The following is a 22,662-nucleotide window of genomic DNA, read 5'->3' as shown; positions in this document are numbered from 1 at the left end:
CACCAGCTGTTATACTTCACGTGGGCCCTTGGTCCAGCAGCGATGCATGGACTTCCTGTTACGGTAAGCGTCATTTCCGGCTATCGGAGTTTCCGTGTACTGCACTATCAACAGCGTCTCTCATTCCTTTTTCTCCACTGGATCTATTTTCACGCTTTACTGTCTTAACCACCAGCTGTACATTTAAATTTACAAACCTGCACACATATTTCTCACTTCTTGTGGTGATAATCTCGTTATTTCTGTAGTTTTTACCTAAATCACTAGCTAGCTTCTTAAAACTAAAACCACTGCAATGGCTTCTCTCTCTCCCTCTCAGTCTCCTGCTGTCTCCTGCTCAGTGTGCCATATGTTTAGTTACTCCTCGGCCTCCTTTAGCGAAACTGGTACCTGTAATAAATGTAGTTTATTTGCTGTACTGGAGGCGAGGCTTAGTGAGTTGGAGACACGGTTCCGCACCATGGAGCATAAGTCAGCTGTAGCTAGCCAGCCCCCAGTAGCCGGTGCGGGCCGACCTAGCTTAGCTCCCACTCCCCCGGCGGTTCCCGCACAGCCGGGAAACCAGGGCGGCTGGGTGACTGTCCGGAGGAAACATAGTCCAAAGGAGAAGCCCACGGTGCACCACCACCTTCAGGTTTCCAACCGATTTTCCCCACTTAGCGACACACCCGCTGAGAACCAGACTCTGGTCATTGGAAGCTCCATAGTCAGGAACGTGAAGCTAGCGGCACCAGCGAACATAGTTAAGTGCATCCCGGGGGCCAGAGCGGGCGACATCGAATCAAATTTCAATCAAAACTGCTGGCGAAGGCTAAACGTAGATTTGGTAAGATTGTGATTCACGTCGGCGTTAATGACACCCGATTACGCCAATCGGAGGTCACTAAAATTAATGTGGAGTCGGTGTGCAACTTTGCTAAAACAATGTCGGACTCCGTAGTTTTCTCTGGTCCCCTGCCCAATCTGACCAGTGATGACATGTACAGCCGCATGTCATCATTTGACCGCTGGCTGTCGAGGTGGTGCCCAGCTAACAATGTGGGCTTCATAGACAATTGGCAGTCTTTCTGGGGAAAACCTGGTCTCATTAGAAGAGACGGCATCCATCCCACTTTGGACGGAGCTGCGCTCTTATCTAGAAATATGGCGAAGTTTATTAGTCCTAAAACTTGACAATCCAGAGTCGAGACCAGGAGGCAGAGCTGCAGTCTTACACACTTCTGTTGTGCTTTAACAAGTGGTAATGTTCAATTTGGCTATCAGAAATAATTAATAATTATCAAAGATAATTAATAATTATTAAAATAAATGAACTTTGATTAAAGTCCACCTCGATTGGGGCACCACCTCGAAAAACGAGGAAAAGACAGCCGTTTTAATTGATTTAGTCTCATAAAAATACTAAACTATCAATTTGGAATTATGTTTTATAATTAATTTAATAATTACTACCAAAATTACCACATTGATAGCTAGCTGAAGGATTTTGGAGTTCTTGACAGTGTAGAGGTTGGCAGTGTCCACAATTGTACAACATTAACGGAGACAGCAAGTATTAAAACATTTATTAAAACAGAGCAAAATTCAGGGACATCATTTGTTATGCATTAAGGACTTGTACTTTGGTTGTAAGTACAGCTGAAGCAGAGTAGGTGTTAAAGACATCTGCTGTTGCAGCAACAAAATCAATCAAACAATCTAACTAAATCTCTATGACTAAACTAAAATAATATGAGTGTAAGAGTGTGTGTGTGTGTGTGTGTGTGTGTGTGTGTGTGTGTGTGTGTGTGTGTGTGTGTGATAAGGCTGAGGAATGTGAGATGGGTCCCACAAAGGTGGGGGAGAGAGACCAAATGGTGATGGCCAGACCCCCTGGGGTGTGGGTCAGAGGCAGACAAAGGAAAGCTAAGTGCTGTTAGCTTAGCTTTGTCCCTCAGTGGCCTGTTGCAGACTGTGTGTGTGAGAGAGATAAAGGTGCAGGTTAAGACAGGATGGTTAGTTTGTAGGCTAACATCAACTAAACTTAATGGATGCACAGTAATCTACAACACATCACAATAATCAAACTCAATGAACATTAAAGCAAGTCAATACATTAACAGGGGTAAACCATGTATGCAGTAATGCTATGCTAATTATGCCCAGTTAGAGTTTGTTACCAGTCCTTAAAAGGGGAGACGAAGTGTCCTTGAGGGTGCTGCTTTCTCAGCTTGTTGCTGGAGGAAAGGTGTGGTTCGTGTCCGTGCTGTGGTTGCAGGCTGGAGGAATCCGGTCGCTCCTTTGTTTGCCCACAAAACCAGTTCACCCCCACTGAACTCTCTTCCTCATCGTCTCGCCTGAAGTGGAGAGACCAGGTCTTTCCTGCTCCCTCTCCTCCTGCAGAGGAGAGACCAGCTCAACTCAGCTAAGCTCTGCCTCAGTGTGGTCTGTCCAGAGCAGCCACCTCCTTCATGGTAGCGACACAAGGTCCTGCCTGAAGTAAGCAGATCAGCGCCAGCAGGCACGACCCAGAGTCTGCCAGCTGATAACCAACAACAAGAGCACACCAGCAAGTTAGCACAGAGCTGCTAACTAACAGGAACAAAGGAGCGACCGGATTCCTCCAGCCTGCAACCACACAGCAACGGACACGAACCACACCTTTCCTCCAGCAACAAGCTGAGAAAGCAGCACCCTCAAGGACACTTCTTCTACCCCTTTAAGGACTGGTAACAAACTCTAACTGGGCATAATTAGCATAGCATTACTGCATACATGGTTTACCCTTGTTAATGTATTGACTTGCTTTAATGTTCATTGAGTTTGATTATTGTGACGTGTTGCAGATTACTGTGCATCCATTAAGTTTAGTTGATGTTAGCCTACAAACTAACCATCCTGTCTTAACCTGCACCTTTATCTCTCTCACACACACAGTCTGCAACAGGCCACTGAGGGACAAAGCTAAGCTAACAGCACTTAGCTTCTTTTGTCTTCTGTGCCCCACACCCCAGGGGGTCTGGCCATCACCATTTGGTCTCTCTCCCCCACCTTTGTGGGACCCATCTCACATTCCTCAGCCTTATCACACACACACACACACACACACACACACACACACACACACTCTTCATATTATTGTTAGTTTAGTCATAGAGATTTAGTTAGATTGTTTGATTGATTTTGTTTCTATAACAGCAGATGTCTTAATACCTACTCTGCTTCAGCTGTACTTACAACCAAAGTACAAGTCCTTAATGCATAACAAATGATGTCCCTGAATTTTGCTCTGTTTTAATAAATGTTTTAATACCTGCTGTCTCCTTTAATGTTGTACAAGTGTGGACACTGCCAACCTCTACACTGTCAAGAACTCCAAAATCCTTCAGCTAGCTATCAATGTGGTAATTTTGGTAGTAATTATTAAATTAATTATAAAACATAATTCCAAATTGATAGTTTAGTATTTTTACGAGACTAAATCAATTAGAACGGCTGTCTTTTCCTTGTTTTTCGAGGTGGTGCCCCAATCGAGGTGGACTTTAATCAAAGTTCATTTATTTTAATAATTATTAATTATCTTTGATAATTATTAATTAGTTCTGATAGCCAAATTGAACATTACCACTTGTCAAAGCACAACACTCTTGACCTTGTTTTGGCTTATGGTGTTGAAATTGAACAGTTAACAGTCTTTCCACATAACTCTATTTTATCAGACCATTACCTGTTAACATTTGATTTCTTGCTACTGGACTATGCTCTATATGACAGAGAGGTCCTCACTAGATCCTTATCTGATAGTGCTGTTGCCAAATTTAAGGAGGTGATTCCTTCAGTATTTCAGCCTGTGTGTCCCTGTGCTGTGGATGACCCCCATGCTAATCTTAGCCCCTCCCAAATTGATTATCTGGTCGATAGTGCTGCAGGTTCACTGCGAATGACACTAGACTCTATTGCCCCTCTAAAAAAGAAGAGAATTAAAGAAAAGAGACAAGCTCCCTGGTATAACTCCCAGACACGTGAGCTTAAGCAACACTCACGAAGGCTAGAAAGGACATGGCGGGCCACCAAAGTGGAAGAATCCCGTTTAATCTGGCAAGATAGTCTTAAAACCTATAGAAAGGCCCTCTGTAATGCCAGAGCCGCCTACTACTCCTCATTAATAGAAGAAAATAAAAGCAGCCCTAGATTCCTTTTTAGCACAATAGCTAGGCTGACAAGGAGCCAGAACTCTATTGATCCTTGTGTTCCCTTGGAGCTCAGCAGTAACGACTTCATGAGCTTCTTTAATGATAAAATCCTAACTATTAGGGACAACCTCACCTTAACAGGGTCTGGTCCAACCTCAAACCTAGGAACCATAGAAACAGCTGTTAGACCTGATGTGTACTTGGACTGTTTTTCTCCAATTGATCTTGCTGAATTGACCTCAATAATCTCCTCATCTAGATCGTCAACATGTCTCCTAGACCCCATTCCTACTGGACTACTTAAAGAGGTCCTGCCCCTAATTAACACGTCCTTACTGGATATGACAAATCAGTCTTTACTAACAGGCTATGTACCACAGTCCTTTAAAGTAGCAGTAAGTAAACCTCTCCTGAAAAAGCCTACTCTTGATTCAGGTGTGTTAGCTAACTATAGACCTATATCCAACCTTCCCTTTCTCTCCAAGATCCTGGAGAAAGTTGTAGCTAATCAGCTGTGTAATTTTTTAAACTGTAATAGAGACAGCACTGGTGAAGGTTACAAACGACCTCCTTATGGCATCAGACAGAGGACTTCTCTCTGTCCTGGTCTTGTTAGACCTGAGTGCTGCTTTTGACACCATCGACCATCACATCCTGTTACAGAGACTGGAACAGTTCATTGGTATAAAAGGAACTGCATTAAGCTGGTTTAAGTCCTATTTATTAGATCGATTTCAGTTTGTACATATTAATAACGAATCCTCTGTCCACACTAAGGTTAGACATGGAGTTCCACAAGGCTCAGTGCTTGGACCAATACTCTTCAAACTTCAAACTTCAAATCTGCCTTAAGGACATGAAGTCCTGGATGAGCAGCAACTTTCTGCTGCTAAATTCAGATAAAACTGAAGTTATTTTGCTTGGCCCCAGACACCTCAGAGACAGCTTTTCCACTACCTTAACTGCTCTGGAGGGCATTACTCTGGCCTCCAGCTCCACTGTGAGGAATCTGGGAGTCTTATTTGATCAGGATTTGTCCTTTAACTCCCACATTAAACAGATTTCTAGAACTGCCTTTTTCCATCTACGTAATATTGCCAAAATCAGGCCCATCATATCCACTGATGATGCAGAAAAATTGGTCCATGCATTTGTCACTTCTAGGTTGGACTATTGTAACTCTTTATTATCAGGCTGCCCCAATAAGTCGTTAAAGACTCTCCAGTTGGTCCAGAACGCTGCTGCTCGTGTTTTGACAAGAACTAAAAGAAGAGACTACATTTCTCCTGTACTGGCTTCTCTTCATTGGCTTTCAGTAAAATCTAGAATAGAGTTTAAAATCCTTCTCCTCACCTACAAGGCTCTTAAGGGTCAGGCCCCATCATATCTTAAAGAGCTTATAGTACCGTACTACCCCACTAGAGCACTGCGCTCCCAGAATGCAGGTCTACTGGTGGTTCCCAAAGTCTCCAAAAGTAGTTCAGGAGGCAGAGCTTTCAGCTATCAGGCTCCTCTCCTGTGGAATCTCCTTCCAGTTTGGGTTCGGGGGGCAGACACCCTCTCTACATTTAAGAGTAGACTAAAAACCTTCCTTTTTGACAAAGCATATATTTAAGGGCTGGATCAGGCCTTAGACCAGCCCCTAGTTATGCTGCTATAGGCTCAGACTGCCGGGGGACTCCTATGGTGCACTGAGCTCCTTTATTCTCTATCCTCCTCTTCCTCTCCATCGTTATGTCTCATGTCAGCCAAATGTCTGCCTCTAACTTGCTATCTTCCCCGGAGCCTTTCTGTGCTTTCTCATCTCTCAGGTTCCTGTGGATCCTGGTCCTGGCCCTGCTGATGTGGTTCTCTGGTTCCTGTGGGTCCTGGTCCTGGTCCCGCTGATGTGGTTCTCTGGTTCCTGTGGATCCTGGTCCTGGTTCTGCTGATGTGGTTCCCTGGTTCCTATGGATCCTGGTCCTGGCCCCGCTGATGTGGTTCTCCACCAGCCAATGGATGTGCGTCTGTCCAAGGCTACAGCCTGTCCGTCCTTGGGAGCTGGATCTCTCCTTCACTGTGGTGCTCCCGGAGGTTTCTCTTTTCCCACTGGGTTTTTTGAGTTTTTCCTTCCTGAAGAAGGAGGGTCATAAAGGGCAGGTGATGCCTCGGACTGATCCATTGGCCTCATCGACTGCTGGACTCTTTATTAGATTGTTTGTTCGCTTACACTTGTTTATTTCAGTGAACTTTGTAAAGCACTATGAGACACTCTGTTGTGATATTGGGCTATACAAATAAAATTGAATTGAATTGAATCCAGCGGTGGTCCGCAGTCACACAGGCAGGGTCAGCTGTCAGCGTCCCTGGCAGGTTTCCAGGAGGAGGAGGAGAGAGAGGACCTCTCTCTGGAGGCTGAGACAGGAGGCTGGAGGGCCTTGGCGATGTCGGCTCAGTTCACTCGGCACCGTGGTTCAGGAACTTGAAGGTTCTGGTGGATCAGGATGTGCTGGTTCTTGGCGGTGGCGCCTGTCGGTCCGTTCGGACTACAGGACAGCCAGAGGCGTTCAGCTCTTAATAGGCAGGTGTCATGTCTCGTCGTGTGTGTTAGTTTGTCTAGGTTCACTTGTGTCTAGTCTCGTCTCTCACTTCCTGTTTTATTTTGAAAACTATACTCTCCTCTTGTTTCAGGCTGTTTGACTTCCTGCCCTTGTGTGTTTTCCCGCCAGTGTGATTGTCTGCCCCGCCCTGATTGTTTCCACCTGTTCCCCATTACCTTGTGTATAAGTAGTCTGCGTCTCCCTTTGTCTGGTGCCAGATTGTCTTGTCTCGTCCGAGCATCATAGGTCACTTGTGTTTTTGCAACCAAGCCATAGATTGTCATGCCATGTAATTAGTACGTATCCTGTCCATGTAAGTATTGTATTGTATTAAAGAGTTTGTCACCAGAGTAAATGTGTCTTGCTTCGTGCATTTGGGTCCACCCTGCCTGAGCCCTGTGCGTAATAGCAGGGTGCTGGATCTGGATCTGATGTTGGCCTCAGCTTCAAAACTCATTTAAAGCTCACTAAGAAAAAGTTGTCGCTGGTCACACGCAACAGTTCAGAGTTATCAAAAACGAGAGTTGCTATCAAAAAGTACTTGGTTCTGGCTGGCGTTTCAGGCGGTATTTAAGAGGACTTTAAGAAAACTCCGTTATACTTTCAGTCATAGTGATCAGCTATAACTTCAGAAGAATCGTCTACAAAAGTTTAACTTGAAGGTAGCAGGCACAAAGATTATAAGTAACAAAGTAAAACTTAAAAGGGAAAAATAAAATAAAAATGGCAAAGCAGAAAAGAAGGGGCTAAGCAAAACTTAAAAATAAAATAAAAAAACTGCAAAGCGGAAAAGAAGGGGCTAAGCAATGACAGAAGGGAAGACAGAGGTTTTATTCTCTGCATCTTAGGGGCGTGTTCTCCTCTGACAGAGGAACGCCTGTGTCATCACTAAGAGTTTAAGACGTACTAAATTAGATTTCTGTTTCATATTCACTATGTTCCAAATCCATTTTCATTCCTAACACTGCATGGTATACAGAATCAAGATATTTCATTTCCAATACATATATTCATTAAGTCTTTACCAAATAACTTCCGAAATGGCATGACACACAATGACCTAATCATTAACATTCTCAAGTTTGCATTAACTTCCATTACTCTAATTATCACATTACACAGATTAAACAGACCTGGATTGAATATACTGTTGGTTAGTTTCTAACTTATTAGACACAGATTATTAATTATATGGACTTCCTGAGTCTTCTCACTCATTGGTGAATTGCAGTGTTATCACAGGATTTGAAGCAGCATCCTCAAAAGTTATAATTGGTTAGTTGGTCATCCTTGGATATTCATGAACATGTGGGTTACACCATTAGACAAAAGAACACATTAATTAGCATTAATTGATCAGTGGACAGTTCCTTTAACCACATTTAAAATTATAGCAGAAATGGAAGAATGTTCATGCAGACTTCACTCATTCCCCTCCCTGATCAGTCTGGCCTGGGCCTCAGGGGTCCACGAGTGAGGGAGACCACGGGGTCGCTCGGACAGGACCCTTCTGTCCTAATCACTGGTGCATAGAGGGTTCAGAACGTATATGTCGATAGAAGCTCTTTGTTAAATTTTTGTGGCAGTCACTGTGAGGCACACAACACCTACCCAGAGGCAAGCTTTGGGTTCCATCACTTCATCATTGTCACTTATCAGTCTTTTTAGCGTTCATCACGTTATCACCCGGAACTCTCATGCAATGGCTTCCTGTTTTGGATAAGTCAGTTCAGGGTTAATTCACAGCCAGTACACTGTTAAAGCATGGGTTTGTGGCACCCCCCCCCCTTTCCTCTGTCACAGGACAGTCCAGGAGGTCATAGGGCAAGTGAGTCAGCCACACTACTGGTTCGACGGGCTACACCAGCATAGCATGCCGAAAATGATCCATCTCTGTCCTTAAAGGTGGTTCTGGGGTTTCCCAGACATATGGACCACCACCAGTGTGAAGGCAGAAAGCACACCCATATTTGCCATTGAACTGTTTTGTGTTTCTCAGGAGCGGGCGGGCAACTGAATCTGAGGAGCACAGGAATAAATGAACTTTGCTTGTATGCTCTACGTTTTCAGAGTCCACCCAGTTAATTCCAGTCTGTTCCAGTTCCTTGAGCTCTGCCACAAATGCAGTTAAAAATTTGATCATATTCGGCTTGCTTTTACCAAACCATAAGCATAGTATACATATGTTGGCTTGACGATCTTTTGGTGACAACTCTATGACTTGACACTGAATTGGCCATATCTGAAAATTACTGCTGTTGAAAACTGGAATTCCATCACAATTCCACATAACTGATAAATCATCAGCCCCTATTTTTCCACTCTGCTTGAGTTTTTTGTATTCAGCCCCACACTGAATATCTTAAACAATGCCTGGACTTGATTCTCTTCCATTTAAATGTATCCCAGATTTTTCCAAAATGTCTACTATTTGGGTTGATAGACTAAGTACAAGAAAGGAAGACCCAGCCCTAAAGTTTCTATCAATGTCAAATTCAGCATTACAAGAAGAACAATTTTTTGGAACTGTTTCACTGGGTCCCATATAGCTTTCACAGTTGATACAATAAAAATGGGGCACATACTGGCCAAACTGTCCATAAGCTTTATGAAAAAGATATGAGGTTGCTGGCACCAAGCCAGGGAAATGTTCATTAAACACTGTAAGAAGATCCTGAAGAGCTACTCCTGTCAAATTGTGCCTCAGTACATATGACGTAAGTAAGAGCAGACTCTGTCCTTTTGTGAGGGGAGCACCAGGGTATACAGGATCGTCATCATGGTGTTTCTGTAATACAAGACAAGATTAATACCTAAAACACAACAGGAAACATAAGCCAAAATTAAAATTACAGTGTTGTCCTATTAAGAGAGATGTCTCATACATGTAATGTAAAATAACATTATATAGATAATCTGTAATTAAATGGTAGTACCTTCAATTGGTTTGATTCTTGATTTCCGGCTTGGCTCCTCTCTTCTGCTCTGTGTTCTTGTCCATTTCCCCCATCTTCCTCTCTGTCGTCATGTCCACCTCCATCATCTTCCTCTCTGTCGTCATGTCCTCCTCCATCATCTTCCTCTCTGTCGTCATGTCCACTTCCATCATCTTCCTCTCTGTCGTCATGTCCACCTCCATCATCTTCCTCTCTGTCGTCATGTCCACTTCCATCATCTTCCTTTCTGTCCTCCTGTCCCTCTCTATCCACGTCTTGGTAAGTATCTGCATTACTATGATCTGTAAGACAAATCTGAGACAAATGTAAAGCGATTAAGTGCAGCTTCAGTGGTCCAAAACGTATGGTTGAACGTATGGATATAAAAATACGTTTACTAGTGTAGATAACATTTTCTCCTGAACTTACCCTTTCAGTAACCTTTCTTCTGTAAATGGATGTTCTTGGGACTGAAGATGTACAGAGAAATCTCTTGTAGAACAATTTTCTCTGTTTCTGTGGATACAGTAAAAACAAAGATAATAGGAAACTGAACACAGCTAGTGCTTTATCCACTAGCTAGCACTAGTGTTGATGTATGATTGCTCACTTACAGTGAGTGGACTTGGGCAAACATTTTAGGATGAAGATATAATACTGGAAGTAGCCTATTGCCTTTTAGAACTATGTTAACCATCAGATAGGCTGACCTTATAGCTGGGATATTATAATACAAGCTACCAAAGATAAATATTGTGATTTTTATAGCGAGCATCAAAGATGTTGACAAGTTTATATCCCATTTTTCCTGCAGATGTCACAGTAAAAGTGGAAGAAAACATAATACATGTATTTTTTTAAAGTCTTTATGGAGTCTGTCAGAAGTCTTTGACGTGAAGTCAATAACAAGATAATTTACACGTTAAAAAAAACTTAAGTCATATAGCTAATAACACTTTAACAAAAATGTCATGGTAGGGTACTATTTATCTTGAAACGTTTCACTTCACAATGTTATACAGAATACTGAGTTTCTCAGGCGGGAGATTAAAATTCAAATTTTCGTCGCAGCCCACAGCTTTTCACCAATCTTTACCTGATTCGATTGAAGTCTTCTATATTTTGTTGTTCTTGGCGTCTCTGGTTGAGCCTCGTCAGCATTCAAATGTCTCTTCAAGTTTCATTTTGCTGGCATGATGATTTTGTGTAGTAACTGTATTATAACAGATTCTATAAATTTCGATTTAAAAAAAATAGAATAAAAAAAAGGTCGGTGCCGAGTCTCTGACGAATCAGGTGCATTCGTTTTTCGATTTCAGCCAACCAGAGCTGCGGACATTCTCATCCGTTGCATCTGAGCGTCACCATGGTGACGGTAGGTCACTCGCGTGAGAGCAGGTTTGCAGATTAGGGCGAAGCAATGACATTCCAATTCGCGGTCTACTACTTATCTGATAAAACACTGAAAGTGGAAAGTACGTCGCTCATTGTTGGTAGCGACCAGTTCACCCAAGTGGCATCCCAGCTGGACCTTGATGATGACGCGAACTGGATTGAAATAAAATGGCCCACGAGAAAACAACCAAACAGGACGTTGGCTGCTAAGGTCCTGTTATTTGGAGGCAAGTATGGAGAATACCCATTATTTTCCCAACTATTTCAGCTTGCTAGCAGCTTACTGTTAATTTGGTCATCGTTAGGAAGAATGTCTAGGCTAAACTTCTAAGCTAAGCTAAGCTTCTTACTCTTCTCGTTATCAGAATCAGAATCAGAATCAGAATTACTTTAATAATCCCCAGGGGGAAATTGCTTTTTGTTACACACAGCTCCAAAAGAATAAGAATAAACTTCAAACACAAAAGTAATAATACAAATAAAACCACTACTACTACTAATAATATATAACAACATGTACATTCAGATTGAGGAGATGAATTATATAATACTAATAATACTACTACCACTACTACTAACACCAACAATAACATATAACAACATGTACACTCAGAGTGAGGAGCTGTATCATATAATAATAATAATAATAATTATACAAAAAATACAACTACTACTAATAATAATATATAACAACATGTACATTCAGAGTGAGGAGCTGTATTATATAATAATAATAATAATAATGATACAAATAATACCACCATTACCAACAATAATATATATATATATATATTATATATATATAACAACATGTACATGTATATCAGATTCCTACATAGAACTCGTGTCGAAGAAGAATTTGTTCCTTCTCGGTAAGGATATATGGGCCAAGGAGGAAAGCAGGGGTGTGCACACAAAGAAGAAAATGTGTGAGACCGATGTAGTGAAGCCTAAAACGGCCATGCAGGTGAGTGCACCAACATTCCTTAACCCTTTAAGCGCCAAAGTCGCAAAATTGCGACAAGCAACATTGCTGAATAAAACAGGCTGTATCTATAAATGTGGTGCCGAATCTTGTTATTACTTTTCACCAGGACATGGCGGACATGTGTGCCTGTAATCTGAGCAGCATTTGTGGGCGTGGTTCTATTCAAAGTTTTACAGTAAAAAGAGTTTGTAAAACACCCTCCGGCGCAGAGACGCGGCGGCGAAGCAGAAGTAGTAGTGCAGAGCGTAGCGAGAGCGAAAGAGTGTTTTTTCATTTGTTTTGAAAAACAAAACAGTGTTTTATCATCGATGAAGTACTTTGTCAGGTACTGGCTGACTCCGATTCCGAGGAGGAAGACATGCAGTTGTCCAGTGAAGCAGAACAACATGTACACTCAGAGTGAGGAGCTGTATCATATAATAATAATAATAATAATAATACAAAAAATACAACTACTACTAATAATAATATATAACAACATGTACATTCAGAGTGAGGAGCTGTATTATATAATAATAATAATAATAATAATGATACAAATAATACCACCATTACCAACAATAATATATATATATATATATTATATATATATAACAACATGTACATGTATATCAGATTCCTACATAGAACTCGTGTCGAAGAAGAATTTGTTCCTTCTCGGTAAGGATATATGGGCCAAGGAGGAAAGCAGGGGTGTGCACACAAAGAAGAAAATGTGTGAGACCGATGTAGTGAAGCCTAAAACGGCCATGCAGGTGAGTGCACCAACATTCCTTAACCCTTTAAGCGCCAACGTCGCAAAATTGCGACAAGCAACATTGCTGAATAAAACAGGCTGTATCTATAAATGTGGTGCCGAATCTTGTTATTACTTTTCACCAGGACATGGCGGACATGTGTGCCTGTAATCTGAGCAGCATTTGTGGGCGTGGTTCTATTCAAAGTTTTACAGTAAAAAGAGTTTGTAAAACACCCTCCGGCGCAGAGACGCGGCGGCGAAGCAGAAGTAGTAGTGCAGAGCGTAGCGAGAGCGAAAGAGTGTTTTTTCATTTGTTTTGAAAAACAAAACAGTGTTTTATCATCGATGAAGTACTTTGTCAGGTACTGGCTGACTCCGATTCCGAGGAGGAAGACATGCAGTTGTCCAGTGAAGCAGAAACTGACATTAGTAGTGACGGCGAGTCCGCGCGCCATAGTCCACAATCAGCACATGGTATAGCGGATGCTTCACCTCAGCGTGGCCGGGGTAGAAGCATTCTGCGATCGTCAAGCAGGGGACGTGGTCGAGGTGGCAGGGGGGCTCATAACACCGCAAATATGGGTGAATGTAGCGGGGATGAAAACAACCGCAGTTGTCGTGGTAGACGCGGGAGAAGCCGCGGGAAAAAACACACCGCTAATGGCTGCGGAGGTGGCGTTCATTGCCACACCGTAAATCACGGTGGTGATGATAATGATGATGATGGCTGGCAGTTCTTGAGAGAAGAGGAAGAGTATCAAAAGTGGATCCGAAATTTTGATGAGCCTGTTGGTTATTGTGGAGACTATCTGACAAATTCTGAGCCCAGAATCTCTCTTTTTCTGAATGATGAATTCTGGAGCCTATCCCAAATTTCGTTTCATACTAAAGATATTTCACATTTACAGTATGCCTTTATCTCAAACCACTTTAAAGTTATAGCCTTTTGAAACCTGGATATCAAAATTGAACATTTTCCAATATGTCCGCCACCTTGTGACGTCATAATATGCAAATTAGATGAATAATTTCACTCCCATCACAGACTTTGAGTCATACTGAACAATTTTCTCATTGACAGTATACCTTTATCTCAAACTACTTTCAAGTTATAGCCTTTTGAAATATTGATATCAAAATTGTATATTTTCTTGAAAAAACTCCGGCGCCTAAAGGGTTAATGCTAGCGCACAAGCTGACATGCTAGCTCCAATACTTTGGCCAGCTACACATCCAGGTGGTTTCTTTTATGGTAGAGGCCTTGACAAAATTCTAATTATTTACATAAGTAAAAGCAATACTAAAATACTCCATTACAAATCATGCATGAAAAATCCCAGTCAAGTTAAAGTGCATAATTATTTGCAGTAAAATGTAGCTAAACTATCAAAGTAAATGTACTGATTTGCTCCATCTGACTGATAAATTGTTGTGTGTGTGTGTGGAGGGAGTTCGGGGTGGGGTTGTTACCACTGATGAGTCTGACCGTCATTAAGGAGGGAGGCCCTTCTATTAGGGTAGTGTCTTATGTAGTGCTTCTTTACTTGAAAGGAAAATATACATATTACTGTGTGCCCGGCTGTGTGAGTGAGGGATACCATGCATGGAGTGGGTGTGTCTGAAAGTGTGAGTGTGGTTGGGGCAGCCAAGAGATGAGGAGTGTGTGTGAGGTGGAGATGTAATTGGTGCAGCCGATGACAGCCCATTTTTATGTATTTTTTTATGTATCTTTGTTTTGGCCACAAATGTTTTTTATTGTGTATGGCGGCAACTATTTATTGATTGTATGTATCTGTACCTCTCAATTGCCCAAGACAAATTTCTCCACCTTAGGAGACAATAAAGGCTCATCTTATCTTATCTTATGACAACATTCAATGAATAATACTGCAACATCCCGATGTAGCAGCATTTTGTTGTTGTAGCTGCCAGAGGTAGGCCTGAGACACCAAATAGGCTATATCTAATGGGTGGTGAGATAATTAATGGAAGATTAAATAAGAAGTCATTTAAAATGTAAACTTGATTACACAAAGCTTTCTGTAGGATGCCAAAATCCAAAATACTTGGAAACCACTAGTTCAGTCGTTAACAACGTGCTATTTTTTTTCCTCAAATCTTTGGGATAGCTTTTTTACACCTGCCAGTAGGATGCACCAAAGCAACACTGATCTAATACTATTAGAAAAGCAAAAAGACATCACTAATCCTTGAATTTTAAATCAGTTGAGATTTATTTGATCAGTGATGAATATTTATAGTCAAGAAGCAAGCATTCTGAGAAAGTTTCCCCTTGTGGTCAGCAGTGTGCTCTATATAATCATGATCAATGATTATGGAGGCCACTACTGCCACACCTCTACTTCCACTTGCTGTCAGAGTGCTGATGAAACTATTTCAATGTTTCCTCTAGTATAAATTTATCCAGGCTTTAATTAGGCTTAGCATGCTAGTGAGAATTTTACATAGTGATGACAGTCTTTGTTTTTACATTCTAAACATTTTTGACAGGCAAAGCAAACCAGGATTAAAGAGGCAGCCAGGGACCAGGTGTTACAAAACCTAAAGACTTCCCTGTCTCAGAAGAGGGCCCTAGACACACAAGATCACCACTGTAGTTCTGAGGATGAATCTCCACAACGTGTTCATGGGATAAAGCATATTTTTTTCTTGAGCAGGTGGTTTTGTGGAATATTTATGTGTGAAAACTACAAGATGGTCTGTTCAAACAATATCAGATACCCTGATATTGTTTGAAGACGTCGTGCACACTAGCCTAGTGACAACAACTAGATCAGGCTGAGTGAAGAGCATGTTCTAGATCAAGGACTGGAAGAACTTAAGTGTAATATGTCTTATCAAACCATATAGGAAGCCTGTGTTTGTCCATTTTAGTTTTTAAAAACTCGACTATAATTTATAATAGCTAATGCCAACATCAACTGCTGTGATATATCTTTTTTTTCCAATTAAATATTGTTGTCTCTAGTACAACTCAAATTTCAGGATATAACTAATCATTTTCCTACTTTTACTATATAAACGTTTTTCTTCAGGGAAAGCAAGCAAAGATTAACAAGGCAGCCAGACATGCGCTTTTACCCCTGGCATCCAGTCCCAGTTCTGATGACGCCACATACATAGGGAGTCCACAACAGCATGACATTGTAAGTCATACTTCTTTCCTAGCTGTTGTGTACTCTCAGACACAAATTCTTTTTCTGTTGTATTGCTTTTCACAGCTATTTTCTCTTTTCACTTTTTAAAGTTTCAGGACCATGCCTCTGATGAAGAGTTGGGGTTCTCCTCAGCCCAGAGAACGGCAAGTACATTTATATTGAATATTATATTATTATGATAAAATTATATTATATTGAATGAATAGGTCAGGCAAAGGTCAGAGATCTTACACCCAACTGCATGGAAACTTTATCTCACAATTGTTACATATCATATGTAAACTCCTTTTGGCTGTCATGTGCATGCCAACTAAGCATGTATTTCTTTTACTTTTATTTAATATAGTATAATATATAATATATACAGGATGGGATCACAGCTGTCAGATTGTCATTCACATATCAGTCAGTCAGCATGACAGCTGGACAAACTGTAGTGTTTGTCTGTTGTATTTATTGGGATGCAGAAAAATAAGCATAAAATAATCACAATCTAAAGCATACAAAATGAACACAACATTATATCTGCTGCTATTTCCTCCCACGATTCCTCACATCAGGTTCTACAAATTCTATGTGATTCAAATCTCTTTTTTCTCCTTTCTGCCTGGTATTTCATTCTCCCTTGAAGAAGCGGACGGATGATAACACTGGTCATGGCACCTGGAATGAATGAAATCATGTCATCCCTTCATGGTTGGTGTTCAGATTCAAATTAGAGGGGTTATATGTTTATTAAACAATGATTCAGGGTGTTTCCATATTATTGTCCTGTACTGAACTTAAGTACCATTACGTTGACTAACCAACAAACCAAATGTTTTCCCACTTATTATTAAATTAATGAGGGAGTGTGTTGAGTGTGTCCGGGCATTGGTGTCCTCGTTCAGGGGGACACCTTCATCTGCAACGTCATCATCTCCTGAGGACAGTGAAATTGATACGGTATGTTATAATTGAGGGATAAACATATGTATTCATTACTTGACAGTTCATTCATGAAGAATTACATATTTGCATTATGGGCCTTTTGTCTTTGGCAGCATCATCTTGTGTTGGTAATTGAGTCAGCAATGAAGTGATGGTATGTTTCACAAATCAGTCATGTGAATTATCTTGCTGTCAGTGGGAACCTCAACACCACTGGTCAGCACTACCTAGTGGTTTATATATACTAGCAGTGTTTCCAAGTAAAGATTGAATTAAGCACATTGTTTTAATGTTTGGATAATGTCTGTTCATTCCTCATACGTAGGTAGAGATAAACTGTTCAATTTGTCCTCTCTTTCTCTCCCATATGCAGCACCCCTTGGCAGGCAGCACAGTGACTGTTTCAAAGAGGGCCTTTCTGTGCCTGAATAGATCTCATATGACCATTTTTGCCCAGGAGCTGGCTGTCCTGGTATTCACAAAGGAGGGCCTTGCACAGTCCACCCTAACTGGAAAGTCTGGGAAGGGGGGGGGCACCAAAAACACAGCTTGATGTTGCCAAAGTGCAGGCTATTACAGGTATGTAATTGTTTACATTACATGTAGTCTATTTAAAAGCTTCTTTGATTTCTATAGCAGCTAGTTTACACGAAACAGACCACAAGTAATTATTAAATACATGTTGGACTACTGGTAGCAATATTGGTCTACCATACTGATACAGTTTCCAGAGGGGTATCCCACAAAGCAGGTTATGTGAAAACTCAGTAAGTGAACCCTGAGATGAGGGAAATTCTGGGTTTTCCGTTCCAGAATGAGAGGTAACTTAGGGCACACTCACACTAGGCAGTGCACCCTTAAACTCAGTGTCAGTCACCATGGCAAGTGACTCTCTCAACCTAACCTGCTCGCTGGCAGTTTTACTTGAAGAAACCGACAGGGGCTGTACTTTCCAAGACGATCATGTTGAAGCAGAAATAATTCACATAGTTTTACAACAGGAGGATAATTTAAATTTGTTTAAATGAGCTCTCACTCACTACGGTACCACGTCTCATCAGTCCGTAATTTATCTGAACAATATTCTCCGGCGTGACATCGAATATCAGGCTACACATCACCGCTGACGTGCTCTCAGATCTAAACCTCTTTGTTTTTATCCCTTTGCAGGTTAATCAATTGCATTCCAGCAGTCAGAAAGAAAAATCATTCACATTTAATTTGTCTTTCTTTATTTCCCACAGATAGCTACAAAAGTAGCCATCAGCCTGCATAGCCTCCAACAATGCAATTTTAAAGTCTGTGTTTCTAATTTGCTGTCACATTGAGGATAATATTAAATAATTTCTAGTACTGTCTGTAGATAAAAGTGTGTGTCTGCCTCTAATGTTGGGTCCTGGGGGTGAGTGACACCCTCAGCCTCTGGTCACCTAGCGACCTGACTCAGGACCAGCTCCTCTGCCTCTGTCAGACATGGTGGAGGTGGAGGTGAGCACCACCTCTGCCTTCTTCCACATGTTCATCTACTCAGCAGGATTTTAGGAGACATGATGTGTGTTAAACAGTATCTGTTGGTGGTAAAAGCTGAAATATCCACTGAATAATCTTTTACCTTGTTATTATGTGGAATATGAATCAAACCAGAGTGAGGAGCAATTACGAGACTTATGTAGTATTTCATTTTCAGCCATCTGCATTTAAATAAAATAAAATAAACATTGAACAACATCCAACCACTTCCTCAAAGGCTGATATTAAAAGAAAGTGATGTTAAATTCAAAATGAAAAGACGATGGCATTTAAACTCTGTCAGTGATTCTTATTACGGCCGCAGCCGTGTTACTGCTTCCTGTTTCTCCCCTGTTACCATGGTGAATCACAATATCGGATCTCCATTGATGATGGATTTTTACTAGTCGTCAGGCACGAGCTCAACTCAGAGTTAACACTGAGAGTTGACTTAACTAACTCAGATCAGTTGTTCTGGAACTGAAAACTCAGAGTTTCACTTCACAGAGTAAGACAACTCAGAGTTCAGGGTTAGGCTCAGAGTTTTTTGAACCTCCTTTCTGGAATACCCCTCTTATGCTGCGTGACTTACAGTATCTCTTGTCTATTTGGTTAACAGATGCTGTTCTTCTGGAGTTTCCGCAGACAAGTGTCTCTGATGTGCACACGGCCATCAGACGAAAGTGTAACAATGAGCAGTTCAGCCAAAAAAAAGGAACATAATGTGTGGTGTGTGTTTCTGTATTGTGTGAGGGGTTAGGGTGCAATGAAATGCTGTTTTTCATTGTTCAGTATTCCTCTCTAAAGTATTTTTATAAAGTGTACTACAGTACCAATATTTGAAAATTTAAGTTTTGTAATGAAAATGTTTATGGTTCAAATACATTAAAGTATTTTTTTCAACTGGAAGTAGTCCCACTAGTCTTTCAGCCTTTCGTATACTGGTAATACATTTGCAAGAATGTGCAAGGTAGAAAGTAGTATAGCAAAGTAATGATAAAGTATATTGATTATTAACTGCAAAGTATGCTTTTTTTTAGTAATTGGAATAAACCAAAAGTATAATTAAGCATATTATTACCATAGTAAGAATATATTAAAAGTATAAAGCTTGTGTATTTCTAAGACACTAACAACTAATTTTGAATGTACTTATAGTACAAACAAAGTACACTTTAATTTTACTAGTTAAGCATATATTAGTACATATAAAGTCATATACTTAAAGTATACTAAATATACTTTAAGTTGTTCCACTTTAGCACATAAAAGTACACTAAATACACTTGAAGTTGAGCTTTTCTACAATTTAATTACAATTAAAATATATTTAGTACAAAATTAGTTGTTCCAAAATAGCATGCTTCAAGTTAACTAATCATAAACACACTTTAGTACACAAAAGTATGCTAAATTTTAGTATACTTAGTACATTTATTTTTCACCTGGGTGGTCTGGACAGATCACAAGAACCTGGAGTACCTCAAAAGAGCTAAGAGACTAAACTCAAGCCAGGTAGGCCTTGTTTTTCAGTAGATTCAGGTTTACCTTGTCTTATCGACCTGGTTCACAGAACACCAAGCCCGATGTATTGTCACGATTATATGACCCTAAACCCTCTGCCAGAGATCCCGAACCCATCCTACCACTCAACCGTGTGGTAGGAGCGGTGTCCTGGCAAATAGAAAGCGATGTGCAGCAGGCTAATGGCAACGACCCAGTGCCAAGCGGATGTCCTGAGAATAGGTTGTTTGTTCCTGTGCAGTTGCGTCCGCAGGTTATACACTGGGCACATACATCGCTGCTCACATGTCACCCAGGAGCCAAGCGCACGACCTTTGTGGTTAGGCAGCGTTTTCGGTGGCCTACCTTAGCCAATGATTTATTGGATTACGTGTCTACATGTGTGGTGTGTGCTATGAACAAGACCTCTAGGCAAGCACAGATGGGTCTGCTACATCCGCTGCCGGTCCCTCAATGCCCCTGGTCTCACATCTCAGTAGACTTCGTCACCGGGCTGCCTCCATCACAAGGTAACAATACAGTATTAACAGTGGTGGATCGTTTCTCCAAGATGGCCCATTTTATTGCACTGCCCAAACTGCCGTCTGCCAAACAGACAGCAGAGGTAATGATGCTACACGTATTCAGAATTCACAGACTTCCCACAGACATTGTATCGGACCGAGGGCCTCAGTTCCTAGCGGGTTTTTGGAGGGAGTTCTGCCAATTACTAGGGGCCATGGTCAGCCTGTCTTCCGGGTAACACCTGCAATCCAATAGCCAGACAGAACACTTGAACCAGGAAATAGAGACATGCCTGCGCTGTCTGGTCTCACAGAATCAGACCACATGGAGTGACCACCTGACCTGGGTGGAATATGCTCACAACACTCTCCCCACCACAGCCACTGGACTCTCTCCTTTTCAGTGCATCCATGGGTACCAGCCACCACTGTTTCAGGCCAGTGAGGGGGAGATCACCGTCTCATCGGCGCATGCTATGCTGAGCCGCTGTCGGCGGATCTGGGCTGCGGCTCTGGGTACTACTCCAGAACAAGGACCGGACCAGCACCCGAGTATCGACCCGGACAGAGGGTCTGGCTCTCCACAAAGGACCTTCCTCTCCACGTCCACACTCGGAAGCTGGCTCCGAGGTTTGCGGGACCCTTTCCCACGGAAAGAATTATTAACCCTGTTTCCATCCGTTTATGACTACCTAGGTCCCTCAAGGTTCATCCCACGTTCCATGTAAGCAAAATAAAACTGGTCAAAGAAAGCCCGTTGGTGCCACTTACCAAGCCGCCTCCACCGCCTCGGATGATCAAAGGGTCCGGGGTATTCCGTAAGGAAGCTGTTGGCCGTTTGGAGGAGGGGTCCAGGACGCCAGTTCCGGGTTGACTGGGAGGGCTACGGTCCGGAGGAGAGGTCCTGGATTCCAGCTAGTTACATCGTGGTGACTCATCTGTGACTTTTTTAGGCACCACCCTGAGACCCCTGGGCTGTCAGGAGCTGGCCCTAGAGGGGAGGGTACTGCATAACCGCAACTAATGTAACCCTTGGTATTACACATAAAAATTGACAGCAGTAATGCACAGGTGACAAACAGTGATGTAATCATCAATAATGCCTATCACTACCTTACTCCGATGACTGAATGTTCCTGCCAATGACCCATAGCAGAGAAGAGATCTCAGACTGGCTGCCCTTTACGTCAATTAAGTCGCAATCCCCGCCATAGGGAGGATACGTACATTCATTCATTTTCTAAACCGCTTAGTCCTAATTAGGGATGATGGATGATAGACTAAAATCTTTTCTTTTTTTTACCCGCACTACATTTGCGATCTACTCACGGATTGCTGATAGAGGATGGTAGATTCAAATAACTGTAAAATGGACATGTTCAAAACAACATATTCATAGCTTCATATTCACATTCTTGCTCATGTGGGGATTCTTGAATCCTTAATTTTGAATTCCTGAATCGTTGGGTCTCTCTCTAATTAAAGAGTTTGGTCTTGACCTGCTCTTTTGTAAAGCGTCTTGAGATAACGCTGTTATGAATTGGCGCTCCATAAATAAAGATTGATTGATTGATTGATAGCTCAGTCAATTTGAAAAATATACATTCAAGCCATTCAAGGTAAGAGTCTTAGACTCTCTGTGTAAGCCAAGTTTCAGGGAGAACTAAAATGTCAGAGTCCATTTTAGTAGAGGACCCCTAATATTTAGGTGTTGTTCTGAAGGCTGTATGACAGGGCAGGTAGTTCAGGGGCCCAGCCACTAGGGGCGCTAGAACCAAGCAGTGGCACACTAAGCAGAGTGAAGTAGAGACTCACAGTAGAGCTGCCCCTTTTTACGTGTGAAGAAGAAGTCATTTATGTTTATGTCTGTGCCTTTGACCGTCTACTTTCGTTGTTATCCATGGATATGTGATATATTGCACATTTTACTTATGCACAGGATGCATAGTTATGTTTTCTTATGTATCTGGATGGTCATTAGTATGCTAATGATAATTATTATTATTTATGGAAAGCTTATTTACATTATATTGACACACTGTGATGGTTATTTTGGATGACTGTATATTTGTGTTTATTGACGGTTGTTATTGTTATTATTGTTTGTTCCAGAACCACACACACACACACACCCATCTGCCAGTGTATGTTATTCATACTCAAGGAAAGTGCAGTAAAAGATAAAAGGGATCAACTGTCTCTGGCGTC

At 41.6% G+C, this 22,662-nt stretch overlaps 1 pseudogene; it reads left to right on the top strand.

The window, feature by feature from the left end:
• The first annotated feature begins 295 nt into the window (after nt 1-295).
• On the top strand, nt 296-1,161 carry LOC139207608 (uncharacterized; annotated as a pseudogene).
• The last annotated feature ends 21,501 nt before the right edge of the window (nt 1,162-22,662 follow it).

Source organism: Pempheris klunzingeri, chromosome 9 (genome assembly GCF_042242105.1).
Source record: "Pempheris klunzingeri isolate RE-2024b chromosome 9, fPemKlu1.hap1, whole genome shotgun sequence".
Classification (NCBI taxonomy): Eukaryota; Metazoa; Chordata; class Actinopteri; order Acropomatiformes; family Pempheridae; genus Pempheris; species Pempheris klunzingeri.
The sequence above is the reverse complement of the archived record's forward strand: the minus strand, read 5'-3'. Positions and strand labels throughout refer to the sequence as shown.